The 16,315-nt window shown below is 46.4% G+C and overlaps 1 protein-coding gene across 4 annotated transcripts in view; it reads left to right on the top strand.

Moving 5' to 3' along the window:
* The window catches only part of SND1 (staphylococcal nuclease and tudor domain containing 1), a 421,555-nt gene that overhangs the window by 72,341 nt on the left and 332,899 nt on the right, over positions 1-16,315 (top strand). Inside the window, exon 1 of one of the 4 annotated variants that reach the window (XM_086395778.1) lies at positions 11,433-11,571. The exons of the other annotated variants lie outside the window; for them this stretch is intronic. The gene's annotated coding sequence lies outside the window, so the exon portion shown is untranslated. Of the gene's footprint in view, positions 1-11,432; positions 11,572-16,315 lie in introns of those variants that run through there. 4 annotated transcript variants of the gene reach the window in all.

Below are 16,315 nucleotides of genomic sequence, written 5' to 3'. Positions count from 1 at the left end.
TATTCAAGGCAAGTTTAGTGCAGCCATCCAGTGCCTTGCACTTCTGCAGGCCAAGGCTGTAGGTTTCATTCCTTGGTGGACTAATTAGCTTTGTACTGGGAAAATTGTGTTCAGTTCAAAAACCCCAAACGTTCCAGTTCCTCATGTATTATAGGCACTGTGGACCTGGGAAATTATTTTGATTAGTAAGATGTTTGTAATCATAGAAGCTGAGTCTCAGATCCTGACCAGCATATGCCTGGTGTGGTCACAAGGTGGACTTTAGATGGATGGTGGCTTGTGGATGAAGCAGCATCAGGTCACTGCTGGGGAAAAGGCTTTTTAGAACCGAGATGAGAAGGGAAAGCTGAAGGCACAGATGCTTGCTTTCTGCCCCCTGAAAATGACAGGTCTATTGCTTAGGCATATTTTTAATGTCACTTTTCATTTCAGTCCTCCTTTGAAATCCACGGCCAGTTTATGGGTTGTTCACATTTTATAGGCCTTCGTCTCACTACCTCTTGTGATCTGAGCCTGTTTTTGACTGCCGTGTTGGTGACTGCCTTGGCACAGTGCTGCTTCACCAGGAGGAGCTCCATTCGGATTAGCTGTGAAGACACCACAGAGACTTTATGCTCCTTACTTTTTCACTTCTCTGCTAGAAGCCAGCGGATGTCATCTCCTTTATCTTCGTCTCATTGTATTGGGCCCTTCGTGAGGCTAAACAGAAACATCCCCTTTCTGGGGCGTCTGCTGAGTCTCCGTGTTCAGGTGTCAGTCCCAGAATTTGGTTCCTTTTGCTGTCCTGCTGGTTCTGGTTAACCCACTGAAGGGATGCCTGAGCACACAAGCAAAAATAGCAATAGTTGCCAGCTCACTCCCTGGCCCATAGTTTTTGATACTCACATGTTTGGGTAATGTCTCATTGCATTCTTACTGGCTCCCCGTGGTTCATAATTGGGGCAGAATATACTGATACTGGCCTTTCTGAGTTGCCCGCTCTACACACTAGGATGTCTTCCCCTTCATTACTAGGGGGGCTGGTAGGAAGGCGTGGCTTTCCTTTTTTGTTTTTTTAAATGTGCTGTCGTCTTCCGTGAGATGGTCTGGAAACAGGAACAAGCCACATCCTTTCATACAGAACTGCCTTCAGCGTCTGCATATGCAGCTGGAGGTGCTTGTTGTAGAAAGCCTGCCCTGCAGAAGCCATCGGTGGATATCTGCAGAGGGGCTGCTGGTGTGCCGTGGGCCCAGGTCGGCTCCCTCAGGCCCTGGCTGGAGCGGGAGCCTACGGGTGGGGGTGCAGATGTACTGCCCACCCTGGTCTTGCTGGCCCCTTCTCCCTCCTGGTGCGGCCTCTGAAGGAGCGTGCTGTGTTCTGCATGGGATGGGTGGCAGTTAGCTCCCCTGGCTGGTTTGGCCACTGGGACAGCCAGGACTGTTAGGACAGTTTGTACCCTGGTGGCTCAGACTGTGAAGAATGCGCCTGCAATGCAGGAGACCATCCCTGGGTCAGGAAGATCCCATGGAGAAAGGAATGGCAACCCACTCTGGTATTCTCGCCTGGAGAATTCTATGCATAGTAAAGCCTGCGGGGCTACAGTCCATGGGGTCACAAACAGTCAGACACGACTGAGCAACTAACAATTTCATTCTATTCTTAACACTTTGTACTTTAAGAGGAGGGAAACTTGACATTCACTCAAAGCAGCTTATTTTATTTATTTCTTATTTCTTATAAAGCACAAAGAAGATCTCAGACCTTTGCTAGTAAACTAACAGCTCAGCGTTTTCTTCCAGAAAACATCTGGGTTCCTCCCTGGCCTTGACCAAGCTCTGCCTCAGTTCCCAAGATCCTCTGCCATGCCCGCCTCTTTGCTCTTAAGCCTTTTGGCTTCACCTCTTCTTCCCTCACCCGCTTCCAACCCTCTTCTCGTGGAGGAGTGAATGCTTCTTTCAGTCTAGATGCTCCTGTTTGCAAACCGAGTTACAGTTACTCCGGAGGTGCTTGGACTCTATATAGTATCAGCGTTCTGGAAAATGTAAGCTTCTCAGTTGAGAAGCCATAAGGTAGCTTCTGTCTGTAACACCCTTGGGCCCCTGGTTATTATTAGGTATTCATAAAATCCCACAGGGGGAGAATGGTCACTGGGACTCTATTTGAGAGAAATGTCTCCATCCTAAAAGATACAGGTTAGTCCCAGGGTACCTGAGGTAGTAAATGGGACTTGACAAACTGAAAATTCAGTGCAATCAAATCCTACAGCCTTTCATCTCTCACCCTCATCGCCCAGGGAGAAATGAATTCCCAGGGCGGAAGCTGCTAGTGTTGAATATCTCTGTCTTGGACTATAATTGAATGTGCACAAGTGGGAACACGCTCTCTCCTTGCTCCTGTGGCCACGCTGGAGACTGGTGCCCTGTTTTTCTGTGTCTCTCCCCCTCAACCCTCCTCCCCCACCCCTTCCCCAATATCCTATCTCCCTCTCTCCCTCACCACAGGGTCCTCAAAAGTTTCAATGCAAACTGGTGCCCTTTCTTTTGTTTGCTTTTGCGTTTTGACCTGGAGGTATTTCCGCAGGTATCTAAATGGTGAGAGTATAGATTTGTGCTCCCGCTAGTCTAGTTTTCCTTTAGATTTCTTTCAGTTACCTCTCCCAGTCCCTGCTGGGGTGCCTCCCATTTCCCCTACCACCCCTGGAGCTCAGAGAGTGAGTTTGTAAACCTTTTTTAAAAGATATATTTGACTGTGCTAAGTCCTAATTGTGGTGCTTGGACTCTATAGTTGTGGCACTCCCAAGCATGTGGGCTCACCAGTTGTGGTGTGTGGGCTTAGCTGCTGTGCGGTGTATGGGATCTTAGTTCTCTGACCAGGCGCTGAACCCGCATCCCTGCTCTGCAAGGCAGATTCTTAACCACTAGACCACCAGGAAAGTATACTTTGATTTGAATGATGAAGTCACTCCAGGCGCAGGCTTCTTTGTCATTCTGTTACCATTACTCACGCCCTCTAAGGAGCTCCTGGCTGTCCCTTGTATCGCCCTCGCCCTGAATGTTGCTCTGAAATCCTGTAGGCGAGGTTTCGGATGCTGCGTGAGCTGGCAGGGGATCCTCATTTACGCTGTATGGAGTTGAAGTTCACTGTCACCCTTTGGCTGCCTTGCTTTGGGTTCAGCCGGAAGGAGCGGCATCTTTCACCTGAATTCACAACTTAAAATGAGAACAACCAGACTGGCTTGCCCTGGTTTTCTTGGATAACCACATTTAAGCTGCTTATTCACTGTAATTTTAAGTTCTAGAAAACTTCATTGACACAATTGAAAGCAGGCCAATATCCCTCTGCTCCAAGAATTTACATGATTTATATCCTTGTTGGTCAGTTCTCTAAATCGATAGATGGTAGGTACTGATTGGAAGTAGGCGCAGTCGAGTCTGCTTTTAAATGAGTGCTTGAGGCTGTGTGGGGTGCCTGCAGCAGGGCAAGAAAACGTCCTTCTGACTTCCTTGTATTAAAAAGTTATTCATGACACTTGTTAATGAACAGTAAGGCACCCTCTATTCCGCACAATTGTGATAGGTATAGGGACCATTCCAGTGGGGTTTTGCAGTGGAAGAGTAAGATTGGGCCCTGAATGCCACAAGAAGGAGGCACATTTGTAATCAAGGCAAAGAGTGGGGCTGGGGGATGGTGGAGGGTGAGAAACCCAGTCAGATCTCCAGGGTCATCAGATCTCAAAGGTGGGGAAATCTGGCTAAAGTTTGATTGTTGGTAAAACAGGACAGTGCAGGGGTGAACACAGTGCCAGAAGGCAGGGCCCAGTTGAGAAGAGAGCTCAGAGGAGCCTGAGGAGTGTTTGGTCAAGGAGAGGATGGCATTTGTGATGTCAGGTTTCAACCTTGAAAGGTTTCAAAACCCCTTTAGAGGCTGTGGTTCACTTCTGGGGTGCCTGTGGGAGGAAGCAGGCCTCAGACAATGGGGCTTCAAGAGACTTTTCCCAGCAGCTTTCTCATTCCCTCTTCCTTTGCCATCTTGACCTCGCCCTCTCTCCAGCTTGGTCCTCGTTATTACTTTGGTGGTCTTTGTCTTTGGTGGTGGTCAGGACCTAAGAACGGAGTTTCCCCTTTTCTCCTTTTGTTTTTAGTCCACACTGAAGTCCACACTATCTTCTCTGCTCAGTTACAACCTCCTGCCATGGCTAATTTGGGGATGTAGAGCCCCTCATGGTAGTAGAGGTACTGAGCTCAGTGCAGCAGGCGACTTGAGGGTGTGAAATCTGAGGAAGCAGGTTTTGACTCGCCCACCCTCATGCTTGTATATCTTTAAGTGTTGTGGTGATGCTGAAGTGACTTGGAGTTCAGAAGCCGGGGAGGAGGGACTCATTGCTATTTCTGGCTTCTGTTTAACCTTGGTCCATCTCTTCCACCTCTGCCCCTTTCCCTGCTAGGAGAATGATGTTCATATGTGTGGTTCAAAGGTATCCCCTAATGGAAAGTTCTACAAGGGCAAATCATTTGACTGTTAACTGTTAAATTCACTGCAAATATGGCTGCCAGTGTTATTGCCTCTCATTTGCTACAGATGAGCTCTGGCCTTCTGGGTTTGCACAGGACTGCTTTGAGGACAAAGATTACGTGGCTCTCTGTTAATGCTGTATCTTTTAATTGACTTGCAGTGTGGATAGGGGTTTGCCACAGCCCTTCTCTTTCTGGTTTCCATTCCTCCCCTCTCCCTCCAAGCCCTGGCTCAGAGGCAGAAGCATGTACCCTGCTGGTTCTCACATGAAATCCAGGCTTTAACCCCAGAGTCAAGGCTAGATCAGTTTTCCCGGCAGTGTAGTTTATAAGCTGCCTGTGTTCAAATCTCTGTGGTTGGAGCCTGGAATGTTCATTTTGCACAATTGCCAGGTGTTCCTGTTGTATTTTAGTTTGACACTAGTGTTCTAGATTGTTGCTCCTAGCAGGGGAAAAGTGGGCGTTTACTTTTCCAGGATTTTGGTCTCTGACAGAACTATTTTTCTTCCCGGAGCCAGACTTAGTTTGTAATATCTCTGCTGTTCTCTGGGTGAGCTTTTCTCCCCCCAGGTCTCAGAGCCAGCTGTGAACCAGATGTATCCCTTCTCAGCTTAGAACATCTCCTGAGGATTTCAGTGAAAGGAGATACGAGAGTTCCGCCTGAAGAAATTTGTCTGCCTGGGAGGATGGAGCTCCCTAGGGAGCAGTGGAGTCTCTTAGGGTCTATGATGTACCCTTTGAGCTGATGTTTAGTTGCAGGGGGGCCTGTTGATGATTCTGGGTGACCTTCTTGGTAAAAAGTGAAGAGGTTTATGATGTGGTGCCCTGTTAGAGCTGGATTCACACCTTATGTAGGTGGAGGAAAGAGTGTTGGATAAAGAGTGTGCTTGCCGTCGACACGTGCAAGGAGCATGCAAACGAATGGGAGAAGATCCAGGTGTTTCCTGGCGCGTACGGTGGAGTCAGGAGCTCACTCACTGCTTAGGACGCAGCCTTCATAAGATCCTGAAGAGCCTTCTGAACCGAGACAGGCACACGTACAGTGTGGGGTTATGACAACTCTGTGTTAAGGCTGAGGAGGAGGCAAGCTCATTCCTGTTTTAAGGTCTTAGGGAGGGTCGTCTGCTCAGCTCAGCTTCTGTTTAGGGCTCTGCCCTGAGTTTTTCACGTTAAGAAGTGCTGTCTGTTAGACTGGTTAATTGATTCACACTAAAAGAACTCACAGAGATGTGGTCTGAAAGTCACTTTGTGGATATGTTCGTTCATAATACGAAGTACAACTGCCAAGAAGACTGGAAGGTTCCTATGCGCCCAGGTCTTTTCTCTGTCATATGCAAGTCTGTTTATTGTCCACAGAATTGGAAGTGCAGGGGTTTGCTGGATCCTGAGGAAGGCTCGGGTGCCCTGGGTGCCCGCGTGGCCCAGGCAGAGTGTGGGGCACAGGGCCTGTGCTAGCTCCACCCCACCCCTGTGAGAGAGACAAGGAGACAGAGACTTGGGAAGATTTGAGAACTGGTTCGAGGTGCCTTCGCCAGTAAGCGGAGGAACCAGAATCACAACGAGATCTGTTTTATTTGTCTTCAAGTGTGCCTCTTGGACTTCCATATTGGCCGGACAGGGTGGTGACCCTCTCCCTTACGTTGGGTGAACTTCCCTCCAAACTCTAGTTTTTTTCAGAATTTCTGCCAGCTACCAGAAGCTGCAACTGGTTGTCTTCACAACACAAGTTTTCTTATTTCAACTTATTTTTACAAATGAAACCGTTTTCCTGCAACTGTTTTGGAAGTACCATGATGGATACCAAGAGAGATTTGAATTTACATTTCTGCTGAGTGTTTAACATCAGAAAAGTGGGTGAACTGTGTCACCTTAATATTTTTGTCTTCTATATGGAGTTTTCATGGCAGTAATTCCACTATTTGAGAACAGTCAGGCCAACTCCATGAAGAGATTGGATTCTCCCTTTTTAATAAAGGGTATCGGTACTTGTCAGCTTTGTACAGGTTTCTGAGCCCTTTGAGCCTCTGCTTCTGGATCTTGCATTGTATGTGCTCAGTCATGTCCAACTTTTTGCGACCCTCCATAGACTGTAGCCCACCAGGCTCCCTTGTCCATGGAATTTTGCAGGCAAGAATGCTCGAGTTGGTTGCCATTTTCTTCTCCAGGGTATCATCCTGACCCAAGAATTGAACTTGTGTCTATTGCGTCTCTTGCATTGGCAGCCGGATTTTTCACCCCTGCGCCACCTGGGAAGCCACTCTCCCCCGCCCCCCACCCCCACCCCCCCCACCCCCGGCACCTGCATACTTGATTATTTTCACACCGTAACCCCATTAGATGGCTTAGGTTTCTGATTTGATTTTTACATACATTCCCTACCATAGACATTTTTTTCCCTTGTTATAAATGAAACATACTCACTTTATAAATTTTGGAAAATTTTTAGAGAAGAAAATATAAATTATGTCTCACCATCAAGAGGCAACATCACCACTGTTAATATCTCACAACCTTCTTAGCTGCTTCTGTGTTCATGTTTTGTAGCTGAGCACTTCCCCTGGCCTTTAGATAATTTTCTAAAACTTGATTTTTAATGGCCGTGCTGTTTTAAAGAATGCGGATCTATCGTAATTTACCGGTTTCCACCAATTTTGTGAAGATAAGTTGTTTCTGATCTTTAGAATTATTCTCATTCATAAAAGAGAGGGTTTGCCTGGAGTAGAAAGCAGGAAAGGTCCCTTCAGAGCCGAGGCTGCTCTGGGGCGGGTTTTGCTGTAACGGTGCAGGAGATTCCCACCGCAGATGAGCTCCCAGAGGGGCTGATACTTCACCCAGTTGGCAGGAGACTCTCTAATCACCTAATTCCTTAACTGTTTGTGTTATTTAGAAGCAGGCTGTGGTCCAGGCCCTTTGTGTCTTGTTGCCAGAATGGTTCCCTCCCTACCCCACCAGCAACTGAACTTGCTGCTTCTGAAATAAAGCGTGGAGTAGATGGTAAATCTTCTCCCGGGGACCACCGCTCTTCTCTGTTGCCCTGGCTGGGACGTGGGGAGACACTTTAATGGGAACACAGAGGCTCCCGTGGCAGCTTTGTGAGCGGCTGGCAGTGTTTATTTGCTTCGTTCCACGTGCTGCTCTGTCAGTGACTTCCTTCCACTGTGCGTGCCCTTGTGCATATTTGCACAATTACATTGTAGGTTATTACACTGCAGCCTATTGTGATGAAAACGATTATCCCCAGGTAAATGTATAGGAAGCAGTTATATTTAACTAAGCTACAACAGCATCGCTGACCAGTGGATATTATACTATTGCTAATTTAAAGCAGTATTACCAATGCTGCCGGGCTTCTCAGGTGGCGCCAGTGGTAAAGAACCCGCCTACCAATGCAGGAGACATGGGTTCCATCCCTGGGTTGGGGAGATCCCCTGGAGGAGGGCATGGCAACCCACTCTAGTATTCTTGCCTGGAGAATCCCACAAACAGAGGAGCCTGGTGGGTGAGAGCCCATGGGGTCACAAAGAGCTGGACACGATTGAAGTGACTTAGCACACACGCACCAACGCCGCCACCCTGAGGAGGGTGTGCTGCTCCTTCAAGGTTCAGGAAAGGAGACACATGCAAGTTCTCCGCTGCTCCGCTGTCTCTGTGTGAAACCTCAGCACTGGCTACAGAGTCTAGTCTGATCTCAAGAAGTGGTGTGTTTGCAGAGAGGTCAGGCTCAAATCGCTGAGGTAATGAGCTGCAGCCAGCATCTCAAATACACTCTCAGGCAAAAGGCAGCCATTGTCACCCAGGTCCAGGTGTGTTGTGTGCTCTCCATGTGCCTGTCCCTCAGCAGCTGAGCTGTTGCATTCTTTACCTGGCCAGAAACTCTGATTTGGTGCCTTGGATGCATCAGGTGTATAATGCAGTGACCCAGAAGTTACTTCACATGGTTAACATCTGTATGTATAATCAGAAGACAGTTCCTCTCAATTGTTCAAATGCACTTTTATTGCATATTTTTTTAATGTGTGTTTTCTCTGAGGATCAGTACTTGCTATGGGCAAGTTTCTCCCCCACCCTCAAATCCCTGCCTCAAGACTGGGCTGTTGTTTACTCCCAGGGGGTCCTCTCGGCCAGGGACAGAACAGTTGTGGTCACACAGAGCTGTTTCTTTCAGGATCAGTTCCTTGTCTGACCATCAGCAGAGGTCAGAGGACCCCAAATTAAAGTTGCATCTATTTACTATTTGCTGTTTATGTATTTTTTCTTCATCTCTCTCCATCCTTTCGGGATGGTAAATCCTGGTCCAGGGAACAGAGGAGACCAGGGGAGGATGGAGGGACAAGAGCTGAGTTTGCCAGTCTGTCGGAGGTGTCCTGTGTGACACATGCTCCTCCCTCTTCCTTCCTCCACTTGATAAACTTTCTCCCTGTTCCCCTCAAGCTCTGGAGGGCTGCCGTAAGAAACGGTAGAGGGCTTTGGAAGGACACTTCAGGCTTAGTTGTGTCTGTGCGCAGGAAGTGAGTGGAGAGACTTTAATTTGTGCACAGGTGTGTCGCTTGGAGTGACATTGGCTCCCCCTGGTTTGATGTTAATAAACCCGAGAGCGGTGGGTTTGTGGTGAAATGAGGCTGCAGTTTCTTTCTGAAGGGAAAGAACAGGCCAGGCTGGTGATCATTTGTGATATTGTGTCACGTGTGTGGGTTCCTCCCTGTGGTCCTGAAGAAGAAATGAGTATATTGGCCATTTGAAAAAGTAATTTTAGCTCATAGACTCCTTGTCTCACTTGAGTAACTTTTGGAAAGTGTAATATTTTTCCCAAATCCCATTAAATGTTAGGCACTCTTTCTATATTCCCTTTACTGTCCTTTAACTGATTAGCGAAATATTTATGTGAACCCAGAAGGCTGATTTATTTATTTTATTGTCTTTTTTAATAACATGCTTCTCCCCAGTGCTGGGTGCTTTCTGAGGGCCAGACAACCGCCATGATTTCTTTGGTAATAATCATCTGCCGGCTTCTGGCCTGCACCGTCAAGGGACAGCTTTGAGCTCTTCCGATTTAATGAAGCCTCTAGCTGTCCCTCCCCCTGGGTAGGGGGTAATAAATCCACCCAAAATGCCCCCTCCAAAGGCCAGTAACTCATTGAGTGTATATAGCTGATCAGTGGATAAGACTTAGCATCCTGACCCCATTCCCCACCCCCCCGATCCCAGAAGGACCGTGGAAGAGATGTAGAAATGAAAATGCCATGTAGCAAATTGGACCCAGACCTCTTGCTCTGGGGGCTTTTCTTGTCCGAGGTGTGAGAGTTTCTGTTACGATTAATTTCCTGGCCAAGGTGTTCTGGAAATTCCTCAGCCTCTGCCTGGGTAATTGCTGATAATCATGGTCTCTGAGATGCTGCTCTGGAAGAAGATGACAGATCTTGGGTTCCAAGTCCTGAAATCACCGTGGTGAAAAGATTGGTGAGGAGAGAGCCTCTGAGTGGGGAGACACCCTTCCCACATACACGTACACCCTCCCTCCTACCCCTACCCACAACCCCCAATATTTGCTAGTCGATAGCACATCAGCAGCTTTTGGCAGATCCCTCTTTGTTGAGCCAGTTTTCAGGTTGCTCTCCATAATTAAATTCCTTTTGTTGCCTGCAAGCACAGATCTTAGGTGTTAAGATTCAGGGTACAACAGGTTTCTGCAGTCTCTCCTGTTGTAAGGATAACTGGCTATATTTGTTTGTAATGGACACATGCTTGGCAGTGCCTCTGTGTTGGGGTCGGGGGTTGGGGGAGGGTTGGGCTGGAAATGGCTGGGGATCTTTTATTCATCAAGCATCTTTTGAAGGCAAAAGGCTAACCAAAAAGACCGCAGCTTGGGTATTTTTTAAACACTGTTTTTTTTTTTTAACGTGTTGATTTGGAATCATGGAAAGAAAAGCAAACACAGCTTGGAACACAGTAAAAGATTAATGAGAAACAAAGCCATGAACTCATCAGTGTCTCAACTCCACTAAATTACAGCCCCAAAGAATCACAGTAACTCATCTGCGTGTCATGGAACAGAACCGATTACGGTCTGACTCTGTAGCAACACGGCTCAATCAGTAGAGCAATGCAGAGTGGAAATGTTAAGTGTCGATGCTTTTAATGCAGAGATTTTCAGCCCTTGACTGCACATCAGATCATCTACGGATCTCTAAAGAACCTTATGTGCCCCAGTTCTACTGAGCCAGAATTTCCAAGAATGGGTCCCAGATAGCTTCTGTCTCCTCCCGCCCCCATCCTTAAAGCTCTTCAAATGCTTCTGATGTGCCACTCAGGTTGAGTACCACCTTTTCTGTGGGAGGGTTTCCTGGGTGGCTGTCGTAGATATGGGAATCTGGTGAGATGGATTCTGAGTGGGGGTCTTATGGTTAAAAGCAGTGGCATATAACCTAAATAAAATCTTGTAGCTATAAATTTTGTTAAGTTTTCCTTAGGAATTGCTTGAAACAGTCATTCTTTTAACAGTTTGGGGAATTTTCAGTTATTTTATAATAAAGATGTTGTAGCCACTCATTTCTTGAAAGTTGAAATATTTCCCTTCTGGAAAGCTCTTTCCCTATAAAACATTATTGCATATTCTGTCTCCTCTGGAGATAGGGAGAGAAAATCATTATAGTTGTGATATTATTGTGATTTATAATGCACATATCTTTTCGTCTGTGTCCCTGTTTGGCTCTAAAGTTGCCTTTTGTTATGTTAATAAGGCGACTTTGGACTTCACCTGGGGATGGAGGGGGGCTGGTTGCTAGGAAAGCCAACCTTGTGATTGGAAGATTGGCCCTTTCAGTCCCTCCCCCCGACCTCAGTGGGAGGGATGGGCTGGAGGTTGGACCAATCGCTAGTGTTCAGTGATTTAATCATTCATGCTTGTTTAAGGAGGCCTCCATAAAAACTTAAAGGATTGGGTTTGGAGAGCTTCCAGGTGATCAAACACTGGAGAGTAGAGAATGGTGAGGGCTTGGTGAGGGCTTGGAGAGAGCCTGGAGCCTCTGTGCATCTCTTCCATCTGGCTATTCTTGAGTTTTACCATGTTAAACTGGTAATCTAGTAAGTAAAGTATTTCTGGGTTCTGTGGATGGACGTTAGTCTGAGTGAACTCCGGGAGTTGGTGATGGACAGGGAGGCCTGGCGTGCTGCGATTCATGGTGTCCCAAAGAGTTGGACACGACTGAGCAACTGAACTGATGGACTGCTCCAGCAAATTAATCAAATCTAAAAAAGTTGTTGGAACCCGTAGTTTGTAGCCATTTGGCAAGGAACACAGGTAACAACCTGGACTTGTGATTGGCATCTGAAAGGTGGGGGTGGGGACGAAATCTTGCAGGATTTTTCCCTTTACCTGCCTCCAGGTAGCCTCCTTACGGAGAAGGCAATGGCAAGCCACTCCAGTACTCTTGCCTAGAAAATCCCATGGATGGAGGAGCCTGGTAGGCTGCAGTCCATGGGGTCGCTGAGGGTTGGACGCGACTGAGCGACTTCACTTTCACTTTTCACTCTCACACAATGGAGAAGGCAATGGCACCCCACTCCAGTGTTCTTGCCTGGAGAATCCCAGGGACAGGAAAGCCTGGTGGGCTGCCATCTGTGGGGTCGCACAGAGTCGGACACGACTGAAGTGACTTAGCAGCAGCAGCAGCAGGTAGTATCAGAATTGTGTTAAATTGTAGTACACTCAGCTGGTGTCAGAACATTGCTTGGTTCCATAGGGACTTCTGCACTTCCACCCCACCCCCTCCCTACACATTAGACTTGGCATGAGAGTGGTAATCATTAATAGTAATAATGTCTGGCTTTTTTTTTTTTTTTTTTGTCTTGTGATTTGGGCCAGTGGTTGCCTTAAAAGCAATAGTACATCCTGATTTGTTCACAATTTCAATTTATGTAGGAAACTTTGATTTCCGTCAGGAATGCCTGTAACTTTTCAGATACTTAGGTGTTTCACCCCAGAATTGGCTTATCCTATGTATAACTTTCTCAGGAAATTAAGATGACTCTTTTAAATATTTGAATGTGATTTTGTTACCAACCTGGCTCCTTGAACTGTTTCATCAAGAGAAGGTTAAGAGGCCAGACACATTTAGGGGCTCTTGCTGCAGCAGGAGGGAGCGAGAGCAAGAAACAGGTATGCTTGCTTGCTTCCTGGGGCCGGTGGGTGGGTTGCTTGTTTCTTGAGGTGGGTTGAGGGCGAGCTGGTTCCTTAACTAGGGGGAGGCGAGGAGAGGATCAGTGGCTTGTGCAGACGGCTCACCTTGGGTGGTCTGTTGTCCACCCCCTTGCGGTGCTGTGTGTAGGCATCCGGAGCTTTTGCACCTCCAGTGGTGGCAAGTCTGTGGCCTCTTTGTATCTTGTCCATACATGCAGTTACTTGGAGTCCCTTATAGTTTCTTTGTATTCTATTGTTCAGAGGCCGTTTGTCCACCTGCGAGCACTCAGGTAGAGGGTCCCAAGTCCTAGCCTCAAATTTTTTTTTTCTTCTTTTTTGGTTACTTCTACAAAGTAGCTTCTTGAAATGCCCCTTTGATTTTGTCCTGTTTATTCTTTTTCTTTTTTTACTTTTTGGCTGCACTGTACAGCAGGTGGGATCTTGGTTCCCAGACCAGGGCTTCCCAAGTGGCTTCGGTGGTAAAGAATCTGCCTGCAGTGTGGGAGACCCGGGTTCGATCCGTGGGTCAGGAAGATCCCCTGGAGTAGGAAATAGTGACCCACCCCAGTATTCTTGCCTGGAGAATCTCATGGACAGTACACACGACTGAGTGACTAAACACTTTCACCTTTACTTTCTTCAGCCAGGTGAAAGTGCAGTCTTAACCCCTGGGCAGTTAGGAAACTCTCTGCTCTTTTTAACAGAGCCTTGCCTTAAAGTTACGTATGGGATTTAACGACAAAAAAGGCCCAGGAGTGAACCAGAACCATCCCTCTCCGGGAACACAGCGCAGGCTTTGTTGTCCCACAGGGGACTCTTCTCAAACAGATTGTAGGTGCCTGAGTTTGTCGTTGTGCTTCTTGGCCAGCACTTACCCTCCTCGCCTTCGCTTTTTAATGTTGCCTAAAGCTGTGTGTCTGTTATGGCCCTTATGAGAGACCATATTTTTCTTTTCTCTTTTGCAGGTGACTTTAAAAGACCATTTTGTTAAAATGAAACTCAGTAGATTTTTCCACTTTTGAACTTTGTTCCTAATAAATGATAACACTGTATTATTTAGGATTCTTTGGGAGGGAGAACTTGGATATGTTTAAAGGCCGCACAATTAATTCCCACAGTGTTTCCCCTGAGTCAGGTAAGGGATTCCTTGTTGTTAAAACTAATACCCTGAAATTGCTGGGCTCTGCGGTCTTGTTCTCCATTGTTCTCAACTTGAATGCTACCCCTGTGGGGTTGGACAGTTTCCCAGATTGTCTTTCTGGTAATCTGAGCAGAAAGACTCACCACCTAGCTTTTCTTTAGCTGGAAGATAAGTTCTGCAGGGACTTCAGAAAGGTATTCTAATTTTAGGTGAAGAGGTCTATTTGATAGGCATCTGGTGGCTGGTGTGGCTGCCTTAGACGAAGGATGTTGTAACGTTAGGGTCAGTGTGTGAAAGTGGGCATGAAAGCGGGACTGAGCCCAGCCAGATCCGCCGAGACCAGAGGACGCCCTGTGCCTCCGAGATGTGTCTTTGGCTGATGTTTAAATTGCTTCAAATTAAAGGGTATTTCTCATTCTCCACTGTCATGTCACCAAAGGGCAGAATTAGTGTCATTTTCAGCAGCTTTGAGCTTCTGGAACTGTCACTCTCCCTGAGGGTCACTAGGGGTAGTAACTCGGCATTTCACATTCTGAAGAGGCAAGAAGCTTCTCTGGAGAACTTAGGAGACTTAACATTCCAGGTCCACTGAACCTACTCAGCTGTGTTGCAATATTGTTTTTTTCTTTTTTTTTTTTTTTGAAACCCTATAGTATGAAGTTCATACTAACTTGTCATACTTAAAAGAGCAGTTTGGCGGGGATGGGGTTGGGGAGTGTGGCAAGCACCATGTACTGCTCTGTGTATGAAAGTGCTCTGCAAAGCATGCATCATAGGGGTGTTTGCAGTGATCAGTCATTTTCTAGCAGTACAGTTCCTCCGGTGGGTACTTAGTCCTTACTGTGAACAATGTATCGTGTTGGGGATGAGGGAGGGCTACAAAGGTACAAGAGGGAGCCTCCAGGGTCAGAAATTCACAATCGGGTAGTAGAAAGAATTCCAGGTTAAACAAGGCAGCATATGCTCTCTGCCGGAAGGGATGCAAAGGAGACTCAAAGGAGAGAGAAATAAGGTTTGACCTGTTCTTTCCACTTGGGTTTTGGGGATGGTCCTGCTGGTGCCTCTCATGAGATGGAAACCCAAACAGAGGCCTGTCTCTGACAGGGATATGGCGCTAACACGTGTCACCCTGCTCCACCCAATTTTGTTTTTACTTCAGGGGTTTCTGTTTAAACTTTTCAGTCAAATCCAATGTTGTAGGACCCAACCTCTCATCCAAGCAACTATTTAAGTTCCCTCTGGGGGAAAAGAAAGATGATGGGCAGGAAAGATTGGTGCAGAACTTACTGCTAGGATTGGAACTAAATTCCATGCTGGTCAGAAGCCCCACAGACTCATAAGGTGTTGGTCATCTGTTGGATATCTTCCATTTGAAGAGGTGCTTTGCAGTGTCCAAGAACCTTAGTCTGTAAAGCGTTTTCCCGTGAAACTCTGCTTTTTACCTATACATTTTGTTAAGGCTACTCCTTAGCAGCCCTTGTCGTTTTGCTGAATGTCAGCAAGCATTTACTGTCACTACTCAGATGCCAGGGAGGAAGGTGATGTTTTTACTTTCTAGCAATAGCCCCCGGCCTTTCGGTAGCTCTACACTGAAAGGTCAGCACCCTCTCTCTCCTTCTCTTGTCTCCTCTGTCCTCACTGTCATCTTTATAACTTGTCCCTCTGGAAGCTGTTTCTGTGAAAAGCACTGGAGCCATATTTTACAGAGAATGTATTCAGTAAGTCTGAAGGTTGTTGTGTTGAGATGGTCACCTTGGTCCTCAGGAAGAAGTTGGTTATTTATGGTTTCTGGCTTTTGGAAGAAAGTATTGACTTTTGGTGTGGTGTTTTTTTCTTTTTTGCTCACTTTAACCATGTATGCCAGTCATTCCTGGGCTATCTTACAGCTTGAGAATACTGTAATTTTGAGTGGTTTGCTTATTGAAATTGGCCAAGATAATCATGGTTGTTTGAGTGGGAGAAGTCTCACCTGCTGTTGAGGTTCCTTTTCATTTCACAGGCTGTGCACCTGTCTTTTATCAACAGCTATGTAAATTGCACATAGATACAAATATTTTTCAAATGTGTAATGATGCTGGTTTTAATGAAGAACTCGGAGTTGCCCTAAAAACCCTTTAAAATTACGTTTGTATGTGGTGTTTTTTAATGATAGTAGATTACAATCTTTCATGGTGGTGATTAAGTTATAAGTTTAGTCAAACATCTGTTTATTTGGCAAAGTGATCATGAATATTCCCTTTGCAATTATGCTGATTTAGGGAAGATCTATATTTATAATTAATAGATATTGAAGGTGTGCTAAATATACTTAGGCTCCTCTTCTTTCCTAGTTCCTCCATGTTTTTTTTTTTGTTGTTCTTTTTTGTAACCTTACCTCTTCGTTTGCTTCCCTTTGTGTATTGAAGGTATAATATTAACTCATTATTGACCATCGGTGGCTGGTGATTCTCCTTTTGGCCAGCCAAAATTCATTCTGTTATTTCACTAACGCTTTGCGGCCTATTAGA

Source organism: Bos grunniens, chromosome 4 (genome assembly GCF_055505025.1).
Source record: "Bos grunniens cultivar Pamir isolate PY7600 chromosome 4, Bosgru_T2T1.0, whole genome shotgun sequence".
Classification (NCBI taxonomy): domain Eukaryota; kingdom Metazoa; phylum Chordata; class Mammalia; order Artiodactyla; family Bovidae; genus Bos; species Bos grunniens.
The sequence above is the reverse complement of the archived record's forward strand: the minus strand, read 5'-3'. Positions and strand labels throughout refer to the sequence as shown.